This window comes from Lissotriton helveticus, chromosome 5_1 (assembly GCF_964261635.1).
Source record: "Lissotriton helveticus chromosome 5_1, aLisHel1.1, whole genome shotgun sequence".
Taxonomy (NCBI): Eukaryota; Metazoa; Chordata; class Amphibia; order Caudata; family Salamandridae; genus Lissotriton; species Lissotriton helveticus.
In genome coordinates, this window is record NC_136065.1 from 1,769,550,590 (window position 1) to 1,769,568,484 (window position 17,895).

At 44.7% G+C, this 17,895-nt stretch overlaps 1 protein-coding gene across 2 annotated transcripts in view; it reads left to right on the forward strand.

Annotated features, from left to right (window-relative positions):
• Positions 1-15,622: 15,622 nt before the first annotated feature.
• KANSL1 (KAT8 regulatory NSL complex subunit 1) overlaps positions 15,623-17,895 on the forward strand; it is a 1,096,983-nt gene continuing 1,094,710 nt past the window's right edge. The window contains exon 1 of one of the 2 annotated variants that reach the window (XM_078645034.1): positions 15,623-15,681. The gene's annotated coding sequence lies outside the window, so the exon portion shown is untranslated. Of the gene's footprint in view, positions 15,682-15,834; positions 16,022-17,895 lie in introns of those variants that run through there. The other variant, XM_078645035.1, reaches the window with a different exon arrangement.

Genomic DNA, 17,895 nt, shown 5'->3' on the forward strand with positions numbered 1-17,895 from the left:
ATAATGTACACCTTAACAGAGTTACTCAAAAGTCAAACATTGAAGCACGGCTATCTATTCCTCAAAGACACACACATACAGGTTGGATTTGGCACGAGGGCGAGTGATGGTTCAGTACATAAAATGTTATTAACAAGATATTTCAAAAAAATGAAATGCTCTGTCAATAAATAAATGCATAAAAACCGAACCAGTGACTCGCAACTCGTGAGCTGTAAAGCCACGACAAGGCACCAACCGTTTTACAGGCCATTCACGCACCTTTCATACCTGATACAAACCAGACCATTGACACCATCCGGAAGGAAAAGCAACACATTACAACAATCACAATAAGGGACAAGGTACACCCTACTTCAGAAAGAGAAAAAAGACTAATATTACTGCACAGCCATCTAATCCGCAGGCACACACACATACTGGCTGGATTTGGCACACGGGTGAGTGATGATTCAGTACATACAATTGTATTCGTAAGTAATTTCACAAAAATGAAATACACTGCGTATAATTGAAAGTATGATAAATGGACCCACTGACTCACAGCTCGTGAGCTGTAAAGCCACGTCAAGGCACCAACCTCTTTACAGGCCATTCATACACCTTTCGTACGTGTGACACATACAAAACATTCACACCGCCAGCCGCGGACCCATCACATTTCAACACTCACACCAGCAGACAGCGTCATTCAAGGGCCCATCACTTTCACACGCCCACATTTCTGACATTGCAACTACACAAAATGATGGACTGCGTGGAGTGTCACTCAACTAGCAGTGTGTGTAGTGACCAACAGAAAGTAACTACTCACACACCGCCAGCCGAGCGCCAGTCCACCCACACCACCATCCAAGCACCAGACCATGCACACCGCCAGCCAAACACCACTCAGCGCACACCGACAGCCAAGTACCACTCCATACACACCACCAGCCAAGCACCACTCCACGCACACTGCAAGCCAAGCGCCACTCCACACACACCGCCAGCCAAGCACCACTCCGTGCACAGACAGCCAAGTACCACTCCACGCACACCATCCAGCCAAGCGCCACTCCACACACACCGCCAGCCAAGCGCCACTCCACGCACACCACCATCCAAGCACCAGACCATGCACACCGCCAGCCAAACACCACTCAGCGCACACCGACAGCCAAGTACCACTCCACACACACCACCAGCCAAGCATCACTCCACGCACACCGCAAGCCAAGCGCCACTCCACACACACCACCAGCCAAACACCACTCCGTGCACAGACAGCCAAGTACCACTCCACGCACACCATCCAGCCAAGCGCCACTCCACGCACACCACCATCCAAGCACCAGACCATGCACACCGCCAGCCAAACACCACTCAGTGCACACCGACAGCCAAGTACCTCTCCACACACACCACCAGCCAAGCATCACTCCACGCACACCGCAAGCCAAGCGCCGCTCCACACACACCGCCAGCCAAACACCACTCCGTGCACAGACAGCCAAGTACCACTCCTCGCACACCACCAGCCAAGCGCCACTCCACACACACCACCAGCCAAGCGCCACTCCACAAACACAACACCAGCCAAGCACCACTCCGTGCACAGACAGCCAAGTACCACTCCACGCACACCATCCAGCAAAGCGCCACTCCACACACACAGCCAGCCAAGCACCACTCCGTGCACAGACAGCCAAGTACCACTCCACGCACACCACCAGCCAAGCGCCACTCCACACACACCACCAGCCAAGCGCCACTCCACAAACACAACACCCACCAGCCAAGCACCACTCCGTGCACAGACAGCCAAGTACCACTCCACGCACACCACCAGCCAAGCGCCACTCCACACACACCACCAGCCAAGCGCCACTCCACAAACACAACACCCACCAGCCAAGCACCACTCCGTGCACAGATAGCCAAGTACCACTCCACGCACACCATCCAGCAAAGCGCCACTCCACACACACAGCCAGCCAAGCACCACTCCATGCACAGACAGCCAAGTACCACTCCACGCACACCACCAGCCAAGCGCCACTCCACACACACAGCCAGCCAAGCACCACTCCGTGCACAGACAGCCAAGTACCACTCCACGCACACCACCAGCCAAGCGCCACTCCACACACATCACCAGCCAAGCGCCACTCCACAAACTCAACACCAGCCAAGCACCACTCCGTGCACAGACAGCCAAGTACCACTCCACGCACACCATCCAGCCAAGCGCCACTCCACACACACCGCCAGCCAAGCACCACTCCGTGCACAGACAGCCAAGTACCACTCCACGCACACCATCCAGCCAAGCACCACTCCACACACACCGCCAGCCAAGCACCACTCCGTGCACAGACGGCCAAGTATCACTTCACACACACCACCAGCCAAGCGCCACTCCACACACACCACCAGCCAAGCGCCACTCCACGCACACCACCAGCCAAGGACAAATCCAAACACAACACCAGGCAAGCGCAAGAGCACGCACACCGCCAACCAAAGACCAGACCACGCACACTGCCAGCCAAGCACCAGTCCACAGACACCGCCAGACAAGCACCAGTCCACAGACACCGCCAGACAAGCGCCAAACCATGCACACCGTCAGACAATGGACACTACACGCAAACCAACATCATACTTTAGATTTTTTTGAAAATAAAGAAGAAACAAAAACAAATTGCAAATTGATACAAATCTACTAACTCAACAACTAAATCTAAAAAGACTACACAAGTGCCAACTTTGAAACTGAACAATAAGTTTTAAAGAATAAAGACCAACCAGTTCACTTTACCACTCATGGATGCTCCCAAAAATTCTTTTGCGTGTGGTACAATCTAAAACAAGCAGGTACACACAGCCCGGGGTTTGAAGGGCAGCAGGGCAGTACATACGAACCTCCTTCCGCAAACCTCTTCGCCAACAGACTCTACATCTCCGACTGGGAAAGTCTTTTGAAGTTGTAGGAGGAATTTGATCAGGATAGTGGCTATCTTTCAATCTGGCAACATCCTCCACCACTCCAACTCTAGGAACACTTGCCTGTTCCACTAAAACAAGGCTGCCTATTACAGACTCCTGAAAATTTACAAAAGTCATCTATGACTGGGGACAAGATTTCTGGAACACAACAAAAGCATTAAAGGTTGCCAAGTGGAAAAGATGGATAGCCAACTTCTTGTACCAAATGTAAGCCTTACGAAGAGCAGCATACGGTTCTAACCTCTGATCTACTCTGTCAACACCACCCATGTGCCTATTATAGTCCATTATGCACACAGGTTTGCGCACTTCTGCAACCTGACCCCAAACAGTCACCGGTTCAGTGCTTTCATCATGTATTGTAGTCAACATGTAGACATCTCTCCTGTCTGAAAACTTCACAGCTAGAAGCTCCTCACAACGCAATGCACTGCACTGTCCCCGAGCAAGCTTACGACAAACAAGTTCTTTTGGGAAACCTTTACGGTTTGAGCGGATTGTGCCACAAGCAACAGTGTCCACTTTGGCCAATTCCCTGAACAACCGCACACCAGTGTAGAAGTTATCGACATACAAATGATGGCCTTTGTTAAAAAATCCACGACCAAGTTCCCACACAATTTTCTCAGTCACTCCAAAAGTCTACGGACAACCAGGGGGGTTAATCCTGGATTCCTTACCAGTGTACACCCTGAAATTAGAGACATATCCAGTCTCACTGTCACACAGCATATACAGTTTGATTCCATAGCGTGCCCTCTTACTAGGAATGTATTGCCGAAATACCAAGCGGCCCTTGAACAACAGCAAAGATTCATCCACTGCAATTTCTTTCCCAGGATAAAAGATCTCAGGAAATCAATCAACAAAATGATCAATGACAGGCCGAATCTTGAAAAGACGGTAACAATCAGGGTGATCTCGTGGCAAAGCAAGACTATTGTCAACAAAATGCATCATCCGAAGCAGAAGCAAATACCTATCACGACTCATGACTGCCGGAAATATAGCTGTTGCCATCAAGGGACTAGTAGACCAATATGAAGCCATTGATGGTTTCCTAAGCAAGCCCATCAAAAAAGTTAAACCCAAAAACTTTTTCATCTCTTCCAAATTTGTGGGAGTCCACCGGGTAGCTCCAGCCTGGGGCTTAAGGCTGGCACTGTTCACCCTCAAAAAATTTCAGCATACAAATTAGTCTGCTCTACAATCTCTGCCAAAAACACATCATCCATAAACAACTTGAAAAAATCAATAGGCAAAAAGTTTTCAGTGTTCACCCTACACCCTGGAACACCAGTAAATTCAGGCAATGCTGGCTGCACCATGCCTGGTGCAACCCAGAGGTCAGAACTTTCAACGTCAAGTCTTGCAGCCGCAGGCTGCCGCCCAGCTGCCTCTTGTCTCACTACACCAACTGGAAGTCTAGCAGCCCCAGGCTGCAGCCCAGATGTCTCTTGCCGCACTATTGGCACAGCAATGTCCTCCGCAACCACAGGCACAGCAATGTCCTCCGCAACCACAGGCACATCATCCACACCAAAAGTAGCTTCATCAGCACTCAGAGTGTCTTCATCATCAGATGAAGCCATGTGTAGAGAAAACTCACTACCTGAATCTTCACCTTCCACCTCTGGCTCAGAATCAGAGTCAGTCTCTGGACCACGGTCAGAGGAAGAATCAAAAAGCATTCCAACAACTTGCTGAGCAGTAATCCGGCGGCTAGCCATTATCCTTACAAATAAAGGAGTCTGCACTAACAACTCAACAACCCCAACACTGTGCAAAGTAAGATACAAAATGTAAGCCTTTATCACAAATATCTATATTTAGAAAAAATATACAATTCACTTACAAGAGACAACTACACTCACCAGCACCTACTCTGCAAAGACACAGCAAATAGGCAACGATATCCCACTAGAAAGAAGAATTTTTTTTTTACATCTACAGAAGGACACATCAAAAACAAATGCAAAACATGTTTTACAATCACAAAAAACAGAAACCAAACATACTCGTATTACTACAGTTCGCAAAATAAACAATTACATTACAATTGAACAAAAAACAGGTCTCTTACCAAACACATGCAACTATAGAAACAGCAGAACAACAGAACCACCAGTAACGGAACCGCACACTGCAACAATCTAAAGAGAAAATAAAATAATACACATTAGAAGAAACAAAAACAACACACATTACAACAGGCTATGTCACAGGGTATGTCACAAATGGGGTGTCTGTCCCCAAGGGGGGCAGAATATAAATCATTATAAACCTGGGCTCCCTGGAAGCAACCCTACGGAGGGCAGAGAGGGCAAATAAAGACACGGCAGAACATACTTTTGAAAACAAGTGGGCCCAAGGAAGCAACCCTTGGCCAAGGGGTCGCTCACTATAAAAAAAAAAAACCCTGGAGTCTAGTGGGCTTTTCTATCCCCCCCTGGGTCCAGAAACGGTAAAAAAAACAGGCGGAACAGTCTACAATATTTATAATGCCCCCTGGAAGCGACCCTTGGCCAAGGGGTCGCTTCCTTTATAAATATAATAAAATCCCTGGTGTCTAGTGGGCTTTTCTGCCCCCCTGGGACCAGACGCGGCCCAAAAAATGGCTGACAAGTCTAAAAAATATTATGGGCCACTAGAAAGCGACCCTTCCCCAAGGGGTCGCTTCCTTTATAATTATAAACAAATTTCTGGTGTCTAGTGGGCTTTTCTGCCCCCCCCCCTGGGTGCAGATCGGCTAAAAAAACGGCCGATCTGCCCCGGGGGGGGGGGGCAGAAAAGTCTGAAAAATAATTTATCCCCCCCTAAGGAAGCGACCCTTGCCCAAGGGGTCGCTTCCTTTATAAATATAATTCAATCCCTGGTGTCTAGTGGGCTTTTCTGCCCCCCCCCCCCCGGGTCCAGATGCGGGCGAAAAAACAGCACAATCCCTGGTGTCTAGTGGGGCATTCCTGGTGCACGATTGCGACGCTGTGCGCGATCGTGCACCAGGAATGCCCTGCATTGGGACATCAGGGGAGAGGAAACACAGCCCCCACCGGAGCAGCAAACACCAACCTCTGTGCTGGACGCGCTGGAATGAAATGGATTCCAGCGCGTCCAGCGCTTCCTGATGACGTCGGCGCGCGCTGACGTCACCAGGAAGCGTGGGGGGGCCAGTGGGTGGCAGCGGAAAGTCTTCCGCTGCCACCCCTCCTGAAATGAGCACGATCGATGCCCCAGGGGGGAGCGCCAGCGCTCCCCCCCAGGGCTGTACTGATGACGGAGCGGTTCCGTCATCAGCACAGCCCAACCGATGCTGATGACGGAACCGCTCTGTCATCAGCATCGAAGTGGTTAACCCAACCCACATTGTCCTTAGACAAGGGAGTTCTTCCTCGCATCAGTTCAAAGGGGCTGTGGCCTGTAGTGATGCACGGTGTGATGCGGTACGCCCACAGGGTTTTAAGTATTTCCTTTCTCCAACACAGATTATTACTGTTGGCTAGTTGGACAATGCCCTTGATGACTCTGTTGAACCGTTCAACTGCACCATTTCCTGCGGGGTGGTAGACCGAGGTGGTCTTGTGACTGATGTGGTTTCTTTGAGTGTAGGTCTTGAAAGTGTCGGACGTGAATTGAGGCCCATTATCACTGATTATGTGTTTGGGCAGTCCCTCACGTGTAAAAATCTCGTCATGAAATCTGACAACACTTAACGAATCTGGTTGAGTGACAAACTTAATCGCGGATCTTCTAAATCCACATACCTCAAAGGGGTCCCCTGTAAATGTTTTGATCGAGATGTCTGCTTTATCCAGCTGTTTTCCTAGCTGTGGAACAAATTTCTCCTTTAGGACATCATTATTTACTTTGGTGCATGGTGAACCAGAGTCTGCCACAATACTAATACTAATCTCGACTCCCCCAATTGTCATTTCACAAACTGGCTTCTTGGTCCTAGTGGTGTTCGTCTCATTGACTCTTGAGACGCAGTCGTTTAGGACGAACATGTTTATGTCATCCTCGTCAGATGTGTCAGGATTAGATGCCTCCTTACCTTCAACTACTTTGACTGAGCAGCATTTTTTCTGACACACACTTTTTGGAAGTGTCCTACTTTGCCACAAAATGAGCATTTCACACTGCGTGCAGGGCACTTTTTATCATCAGCCATTTGAGTTGAGCTTCCGCATCTGTAGCAACGCCGCTTGTCGCTGTACTGTGTTTTGCCAGATGCGGGTTTGTAGTTCCTGTTGTTTTTAGAATCAGACACCTTGTTTACAGTACTTTCTTCTTTTTTCTCTTTGCTCTCATATAAAACTGCTTTAGTGCAGCGTCCGGTTGTTCAGCTTTCCTTGCGATGTCTATGATGTTTTGCAATGGGTATTCACCTTTAGCCCATAAATTGTATTGAATATCAGTCAAGGACCCTTGCATTACAATCTGGTCCCTTATAAATTAATCATGTAAATCCCCAAAGCGACAGTTCAGGACTAAATCTTTCAACGCTGACACGTAATCATCTATGGATTCCTACTTGCCCTGTTTTCTGTGGAAGAACTTGTATCTATCCACTCCCACACAGACGGTGGGTTTGTAGAAGGTATTAAGGTCATCAATTGCGTTTATAAATACATCTCTGTCATCTTCTCCCCTTGTTTTCTTATTTATGCTATTGTATACCTTATACCTCCAGCACCCAAACAATGTAGCAAAATGTTGTGCTTTTTATCAGCTTTAAAGTCCTCATCATCATCGAACCTGGATATGTAGTTAATTAAATATTCCCTCCATTCTTCCCACTTGAGTACGGGCTCACCCTTCCCTGGTAGGAATGCTTTGGGTGGGGACAGATTCCACAGGTATCCTGAAGCCATATTAGGTTAATGAAAGCACACTTTTGTAAAGGTTTTGAGCTAGAGACTGCTGTCTGATGTATTTTAAGTAAGTACAATATTCTGTGAAAAGTTCTTTATAATTGCACAAGTTACTCAACAAGACAAATGCAATAGTTTATTTTAGTACATTGAATCTGTAAGAATATGTGTGTAGGCAACAATTTAACTGTAGATGTTAAGCTGTGCTCATATGCTAAGAAAAGCAAATATACAAATCAATGCTGTTGCGTATTTTACTTTACACTTAATGCTCAAGTGCAGCAGTGATGTAATTTTTGTTTGCACTTTGGTGACTCGCTTCAGCGCTAGTAACAGTACCTGCTGAATTCTTTTCATTTTTTATTTACGCGCGTTTCTCCATATTCCTGCTTTGCCTTAATGCTGATTTCGATCTCTGCTGATTTTTCCCTTGGGATATTTCAGTTTCAGTGATGGTGTCGCGTAAACTGCTTAATGCGTCATTGGTTGTAGAAACACTGCAGCGCTAACTTTTTGCTCACTCAAAATGGCCGCCCTGCACGTAAACGTCACGTTTTCCTCCTGTGCCTTCCTTGAAAACAGCCGATTGGAATCTTAACTGTTGGACCTCTACGCCATCATCTCCGAAGCTGTTGACAGTTGGGCAAAGTCCTTAGAAGTTCGTTGAACCGTAACAGCGGTAATCAGTGAAATGGCCTTTTAGCAAATGTTCCGTGACTGGTTTAACTCTGCTTTCTTTGTAATCTGTGCTTACAGTCTTTTTCATACGGCAAAAAAAATATCCCGATTCTTACTGCAGGATGCGCTTGTCACCGCACGTGTTTTGCTTTTCTGTTCCACACATATGTTTGCACTTTAAAATCAATTTTCACCCACTCATTAAAACCTATGGTTTTTTCAATGAATTTGCAAGGTTTTTTAAATTCTAATTCCTAACTATAACGTGTGTGAAACCTATGGTTTTTTCAGTGAATTTCAAAGGTTTTGTAAATGATAATGTATAAATGTATTAATTATTATATCTTTCTTTTTATACTAATTTCATATATTTTTTATATAAATATTTATATTTATTTTATTTTGTAGATTATATTTCATATTCTTATTATAAAATAATAACAAAACTAAATTGCAAAGTAATTTTTGGATGAATTATTGCTTGACGTCGGTTGCAAGTATAACACAGCTCCAGCAATTCTCCTGGGGCCCTATGCTCACAATGCTGGATCAATCCTTACACCTGCTTCAAGCACGTGCAAGGTTTTGACGCAGCATAAGCTCAAAACTCACTGAATAAAATGTTATACATTTCACTTTTACGAGGCCTTGCTGCACCCCCTTCTGCACAAGAAAGTCTCTTCTGGCGCAGCGCTTTACAATGTAATACACCCTCCAGATGCATCACATTGTTAATAGCGCACACCATGGCACATCTTTTGCACCACCGCTGTGTCACAAAAGTGACGCAACGGCTGTGTAAAAGAGGCACAAGGGGATTGTAAATCAGGCCCTAACACATACAAATTCACCCAGGCCCTTTCACCAGCAGTGCAAATTGAGGCATACACTTGTAACATATTTATGTACATATGATACATTCAAGTGCTTCGGACATACTACAGTATACTACATGGATCACCCCTTGAAAGAGTTGTTTGGCAAATTTTACAGGTTACTTTTGGAGCATTAACCTTTTTTTGACCTTCTGAAAAGTGAAAAGTTTCCAAATTAGAGCTTCTTTCCTCTTCTTTGGACGTTCTTCAGGAATGAAATCTCCCTCTGAAGAACTGCTGGAAGATGACTCCATTGCTCTTATTATGGTGACCTTCCTTCTATTTGAGAAGATTCTCAGAACAAATGCTTCTTCTCTGAAAGTCAAAGTCGAATAATTATAATGGGACAGAACTTTCAACAGTCGCAATAGGAAAAGTTATGAACCAATCAAATCTCTACTTTTAAAGTCACATGGCTTTGCGTACGCTTATGATCCGCTTGCTCAGCTCTTTCAATACGAGTATGCATGATGTTCTACCGCGATTTGTGTATTTCTTTTTAAAAGTAATATATGATTGTTACAAGTATTAAAAAAATTCAGTTATCCCAAATGTCTGCCATTAGTATGTGCATTAAATACATACATGTTTTAAACCAAGTAGAAACATTGCCCCCTTTCGAGTACAGAACGCCGTACATGACATCACACGGAAGCTTTAATGTGACGCGTAACGTCAAAGCATATTTGTACCGTATGCACGGGTACACGCTGAGTATGATGAGCAGAACAAACTATGGTGAGATCACCCTCTCAGTGACAAATCAGAAAATCAGAGCTCAGGGCGCGCTAAAGAGAATGATTAGAAGTGCTGACTCATTGCATATCCGATTCTGGGCCTGCCTCTGCGCACATGATAATACCGCCCCCATCTCTCTCTGTTTTTAATTGTTAGTGCACACACTCATACTTGCACATGCGCGGTGCACGCCTGCCCACACTACCCACATGCCACCCCCTAGCATGCTTGCTCTCATTTAGCCTGGAGACCAATACATTACCCAATGGCATGTCCCCCAGGGCCATCATTCTTACAGACAGCGAAAACGCTACCAATGACGGCCCTGGCCTTGGTGTGGTCAGCCCCCGCGGTTCCCATATAATGCGGGCACTGACGTGAGCATGCTCTCTTTTGCCTGCCTGTGCTGCGGTGACAGACATACTGTCGAAAACACCCCAGACTCAGCCAAACCGCAGCCTTTCAAGACAAGACAAAAGACGACAGGAGCAAAGGTAAGACAAGACGTCACAACATCAGCCTCCACTGTTAATTGTATATGCATAATGCTATTTTTTTATCCTTCATATGGCTTTCCTACCCCTCAATGGTTTTAAATTGTACTTACATAATTGACATCTTTCTTTATAAGTCACGACGTCCTATATACATCTAATCTTAAAAATTGTGCATGCATAAATTTCTGTGTCGTATTCTGTACTACGCCACGTGCTTAGGCCTCTATTATTATTAATTGTGCGTCAATGATAGTATTTTTTTTTCTGCGTCACGAGGGCTTCCCAGGCCTCTATTAACTTATTCATCTTCCTTTGTTTGCTGGAGCTGCAACAGTCTAACTACGAAATATTAAGAACCCACATTAAAATTCACTTTTGATAGTAGTTACGCAACTCAGTTTACGATGACTAATCAAAACATCCTTTTGTTTCCTTCAGCAAACATCCTTCAGAAGCAACCACGGCCTATCGAGCAACAGCAATGGAATTCTCTGCAATTTATTGAATATACTTTGACGTATAGAAGCAGAGTTCAAGTCGAATGGTGAACTCCGGTGGCCGCACGCTTTATACAAGGTAAGCACAGCAGCCTAGATCTACAAATCCTTCATAGGAATGCATTAGAAACCAGTCGCCATAACGGGCGTCAGTAACGCAGTAGGCACTTCCATATAGACACCACTTGAATGCGGCACTATAACAAGTACAATGTACCAGGTACACTGCACTCATAAAACTGTAGTGTAACTTTTATTTATGATAGTAGAGAGGACCATATTATCAAACCTTGGCAACAAAATTATCGCCACTTTATCAGCAGCAAACTGCCGCTAAAGTGGCCATAATAGGTTTGATAATATCCTCTATGGAATTCCAATCGAAGCTCATGTTAGATGTGAAGGACATCTAACATGAGCTTTGATTGGAATTCCATAGAGCATATTATCAAACCCATTACCGCCACTTTAGCTACACTTTCCAGCCGATTAAGTGGCGATAATTTTGTAGACCAGGCTTGATATTATGGCCCAGAGTGCGTAGTGTACAGCAGCTTCTCTGTAAAATCTATAATTACCTCCGAACAGTGACAACAGATACGTTACAACAGTCTGTCAAACAGATCCACAACCTTATTAGGCCACATTTGAGTCACTTTTAACATGGGTAAAGTGACGCAAGGAGCTAGTAAATATACGTCTAACTTTTCTAGTAAAAATCTCAACTCCAGACTCTGCGACACAGTTTTAATGTTGTTTTCTCTCTTTTTCTCTCTCTCACTCTCTGTGACATCATTTATCTTTTTCTCTTAAACTTAGACACTGCTGTCTCCTTGGACGTGTAGAAGAACAGCCCCAGTGAAGTTGGAAAGTCTACTTCCTTAGGTGTTTAGCCGCAAGGTTTATACAACGGTAAGCACAGAGGCCTAGATCTACAAATCCTTTATAGGAATGCATTAGAAATAATTCGGCATAACGGACGTTAGTAACGCAGTAGGCACTTCCATATAGACACCACTTGAATGCGGCACTATAACAAGTAAAATGTACCAGGTACACTGCACTCGTAAAAATGTAGTGTAACTTTTATTTATGATAGTAGAGAGGACCATATTATCAAACCTTGGCACCAAATTATCGCCACTTTATCGGCAGCAAACTGCCGCTAAAGTAGGCATAATAGGTTTGATAATATGCTCTATTGAATTCCAATCGAAGCTCAGTTCTAATATAGTTATAATTGAGTTTTGTTTATATTTATTGTTTAATAAAAGTTAATTTTAAAAAACTGCATACTTCTTTTATTTTGTGGGGGAGGGGTATGACGGCCCACAATAAACATAATGTTGAAATACTATAGTAAGATATTCAAGACTAGGATTGAAAACTACTGAGTTCTAACTAACAGATATAATAAAAACAACGGTGAGAAACTACTAAAATGGCGGTGGACGGAGTACGTAATCAACGTTTGGCACCTTGCCACTACCTTTCAACTAAATATATAAAAAATATGACTATTAATACTGTACAAAAGTACAGCAGCGGATGACACACATGAACCGGGAAAAGAAAGCGACAGATTTACTAACTGATATAAAGAAAGGTTTGCTTGTTGAACTTGAAGAAAAAGAAAACGTGGGCTTCGAAACGACGCTGAGCATGCAAAGAGAGTACAACTGCTACACAAAAAAAAGGAAAGCTTTACATACTATCATAGAAATCAAGGAGCATATTATCAACAAAAGGCGATACATTATCGCCGCTTTTATCGACAGGAAACTGCCGATAAAGCGGCAATAATGTGCTTGATAATAGGCCCTTGTAACTTCCCATAGCAGCCCAGGTTCTGGTGTTAACCTGGGCTCCTATGGTTATTCACAATGGCATATTATCAAGCCCATTATCGCCGCTTCATCTGCAGTTTCCTGCCGATAAAAGCGACGATAATGTTTCGCCTTTTGTTGATAATATGGCTCATTGCTCTTTTTTTGACCAGCAAACTTAGGTGCATATTATCAAGGCCTGGTGTTACAATTATCGCCGTTTTATTGGCAAGAAACTGCCGATAAAACAGCGATAATGACTATGATAATACGGCCTTGTTATTTGCCATAGAAGCCCATGTTAACACCAGAACATAGGCTTCTATGGCAATTAACAAGGACGTATTATCAAGCCCACCCTCCCAACATTAATAAAAAACTCCAGACAATGCAGGTACCCGGAGCTGGAAGGTCATTTTACATATCACTGCCCCAGAAATGTGGCGTTCCCTGCGACGTGTACGGGGAGAGAGAGAGAGCTCAAAACATTATTTTTTTTTAAAAAGACCCGAGAGGTGCTGCTCACCGAGCCTGCGGGGAGTAGGGCCGTAACCCCCCCGCATACTTCAAAATAAAACCAAAGGAGTGCCGTTCCCCAGTGCTCGGGGCACCTTACAAGCCCCCATTATGCAGAAAAATTGCCCCCGTAATTTGCCCCCGCCCCTAATGAATAAAACGGACTTTTCATTTTTTTTTCACCTTTTCCACCGCGTACAAGTACTGCACGAGTACTCCGCCATTTTTTATTTTTAAAAAAATAAAAATTGAGCCTAAAGATCCATATACCACCCCCTGACCAAGACTATAGGGTCAGAATGTTTCTACCGTGCCCCGTTTCCTTATTTCTCATCTTTGTTTTACTGTTTTCTTGTGACTCTGCTCTCCCGACAAACAACGTGGCTGCCAACACTTCCTGGTTTGGAGTATTGACAGCCAATCAGCATGCAGCTCCTGCTCGTAATTGTACCTATTTCCATAAGCGTACGCTGCGATTTTTCTTTTAAAAAAAAGCCTAAACATCCATGTACCCCTGAGCAAGCCGAGAGGGTCAGAATGTCTCTACCCTACCCCCTTCCCTTATTTCTGAACTTTGTTTTACTGTTTTCTATTGACTCGGTTCTAGCGAGGCACAAGATGGCCGCCAACACTTCCTGGTTTCGAGTGTTGACAGATAGTTCACAGCCAATCAGCATGCAGCTCGGGCTCGTAATTGAACAGATGTCAGTACGCGTGCTGAACTCCGTCTCTAGATATCGCTATGATTTTACTTGCAATTTTCTCAGAAACTACTGAACGGATTTACACCATTTAACAAATAGTACAATCTGCGAACAGAACTCTACCTCTCTGCCAAATTTTGTGTAATTCTGTTCATCTGTTCGGGCTTTAGCCCTGGCTAAAGGTCCCTATGGAAAATTGCATGGGGAAAACATGTTTTGGGACCCCCTTTTTCTCGGCCCCCACTTGACGAATCACCCCCAAACTTTCAGGGAAGGAGCGGAACCGAGTAGGCCATTTTCTTGGAGAAATTCACGAACATTCGTCCACCGGCGCCAAAGTTATTCCAAATAGAATGTTGTGGATTTCCAATGGAAACTAAGTCCTAACTATAACTACGCCAGTAGGTAATATATATATATATATATATATATATATATATATATACACACACACGTTATGATCCTATTTGAATGTTTATGAAGTTATTTTGTTTTTGTTGTTCTTTGAATGGGAGGGATGCGTTATAATGTGGGCTTTCCAGCTTTTCGCTTATAGTAGAGAATGCTACTTATGTCATCTGTTGAGGTAAGAGGGTTCTGGAGGTGAGGTCATCGAGTTGGACGGCAGTTAGAATGTTCATTGTGAGGTGCATGACAGCACAGGTTGTTGACCTGTCATTAGGATCAGACAGTGTTGTGTGGTAATTAAAACACTTAGGAGCTTATTTACAAGCCCCTTGCGCCGCCGGTGCGTCACTTATAATATGGGAAAAAGTGGCACAAGGGGCTTGTAAATAAGCCTCTTAGATGGCCTACGGAATAGTTTCAGCTATTTAAGATACAATCACTAGAATGTGCTTTATATAAAATACTGACTGCGAAAACTAAGCTGTCCGATTAAGATTTTAATGTCAACCTGCGACTAGGCTGCTGGCAGAAACACAGACTAACTTCAACCTGGGAACAAGCTCCTGGCACTCTAAGAAAGTTGTCACGTATTGCTGCTATTACCGCCACACCACCACTTTACCCACCCAACCTTTATTATGGAAGTGGCGGCAGCACGGCCTCTCGTGGCAGCGACCACTTCTCAGATCACGGCTAAAATTGTGGTTTGGGATCCGTGCCTGACCCGTTTTCGGCCACTAGCCTGCCTGGTCCCTTTCACGTCCATCCACTCACAAGCACACCTGTCAACTACAGTAAGACGAGTCAGACAGATACTGTCTCTGTTCCTCAGAGGTACACGTCGCGTGCACGCCACAGCTAATGAGCACGTCGGAATTTCGCACAGCACATTACGATTGGTTGAGGTGCCGACAATGCTCCAATCCTAGGTCATCGTCTACATTTCAAGTCCCTCCCACTCCCTGAATATTTTCAGCCATGGGATTGGCCATGACACGAACCGAACCGGAAGTACTGAACAAATCAATTATTATTGAAAATATCAATAACGGACAACGGGAATTTACGGACGGCTTGAGTGTAAGTAGCGGGCAGGTTTACCTTTAGTAGCATTGTACAGGGCACGCGTTAAAGGACCAACATCCAAGTAATGGGATAAGGGTGCTCAGGACACGGAGGTGGTGGAAGCATCATCCACGAGTCGCGCTCATTGCCGGGTGGTGGATGGGCAGCATCCCAGGAGTCAGACCAGCAATATCAGGAGCAAGCTGTGTGTAGATGCTCGTAGGGGGCTGCTATCCTTAGCTCCGAGGCTGCGTGTTAGGGGTAGCATTATCTGTTTCAGCGAGAGCTACAGCAGTCCGGCTCGGAAGCGCCTCCTCAAGAGAACCTCTAGCCCCGGTCCGAGACGCGGTACTCGGTAGGTAGTGGTACTAGGGCTGGTACCTGTATCCATAAAATGATTGTGAGGCGTTTCACATAGGATGGAAAGGCATTTACAAAACCAAGGGAGGGATGGGATGGCAGGATGCACCAGTATACACCCATACACTTTCACCAACCCGCTAGATACTACACTCACTCTCGCACACCCGTTCCGCAAACGTAAAACTGGAGGTTGGTAATTAACATAGCCTATAGCACACACATTATGTTTATTAGCAGGGCATTCCATGTAAATACACACTTCCATTCTTTAAAGGTTACTTGGTCAGGATCTCTGGCGTGAGCCGCTGCAGCTAGGAAAGCATAGCTGCTCTTTCCTGACTAGACGTAGTGCAGTTGTCTGCTTTCTTGGGGTACTTTAAATGCTATATTAGCTGTGTGTGAGGTTTCCGTTGAAGACTGGATGCTGTTGGGAGTCTCAGACGAGTAATATCTGAGGAAGTGAGACCGCTCCTGTGGGATTATCTGATTCATACTGAATCACTCTTCTTGAATTTACCTTCAAGGGACTTTTTTTTCGATTGTAAAATTGGTAACGAGTTGGTTTGAAAGTGTACCTACATGTGGTGAAAAAGGGAAGGCCTATATAGATCAAGTAATTTCAAAAAGAGACCATAAAAATTCAAGCAAGATTAGAGGGTAAAGAAGATGAAAATGCACCCCACTAGTGATAAGAGGTCATGTGGCAGACAAGAGAGCAGAAAACGTGGATTGTAAAAAATAAATAAATTATGGATGGTGAAGAAATGTTTTACTGTCTAGAGCAGTGTTGATCTAAAAGTGGTCCCTTCTACTAATATTGTGATCTGTCCTTTCAATTTTTTTTTATACCTCACACAGAGCCGCATGTTAGCTATTTTTTCATTCTCATCATACATGAAATCTAGCATTTTCACTTTTACAGGCAGTTATAGTGCAAGTAACGAACACATGAAAGAGACCGTGAAAGGATTTAAAGGACTGTTGTAGGCATTTCTTAAATAGACATTAACACAAAACTCCTGGAAGAAACGGACAACCTTTTTTCCAGAACTGCCATACATTCATGTACTCATTTGAGGATGAACCTTCACCCACCCAGCATGATATGCTTCATTAATTGTGTCCACCTTAAGCATTGGGAAGCATCCTAGAGTCCTACTCTTTAGACTAGAGGTTGTATAGTCTCTGAGTTCTGGGTCGCCTAGTTTGGGTGAAGTAATGTCCACATTATGTTCTCCCTTTATTAAATTGGTAGACCTACCTTAAAATTGTGCGGGTGAGCTAAAAATGTTTTTGACTGGTGTCCCCCTACCACAGCTTTAAGAACTGGAGGCTTTCGCAGCGGTCCCGCGCTTATATTTTAGGTCAGTGTTTTGTCACTTGAATATTGTCTCAAAGGAGTCTGGTGCCCTCCGCAGGAAAATAGGTATCTCATATCAAAGATTGTGAAATACCTTGGTTCATAGGATGTCTTATGCAAGTGTGTTTAGTATATCCAATATAGCCTCTCTTCATAGAGCAGGTACACCGTGGGCAGAAACCGTGCAAAGCTTCGCTCATTCGAAGAACATGTACAGCTATGGCAGCAGCCGTGCAAGCTTTCCCCATCACAAGACAGGCACACATTGTGCATCGGCATTGCAAGTTTCTCCTCCTCACAGAGTTGGCAAAGCAATCTTTTGTCTCTCACAGAAAGCAGCAACTGCCATCTTCCATTCCTTCCAGAACGGATCCAGCAGAGCAGTCTAGTACTAGCTGTCATCGCTCACAGAACATGTACACTTAAGGCATGGGTGACCTGTTGCTTATAGACCTCGAGAAAGCGTGCACAACTCATTGAAAAATGTACAGGTTGATGAGTGAATT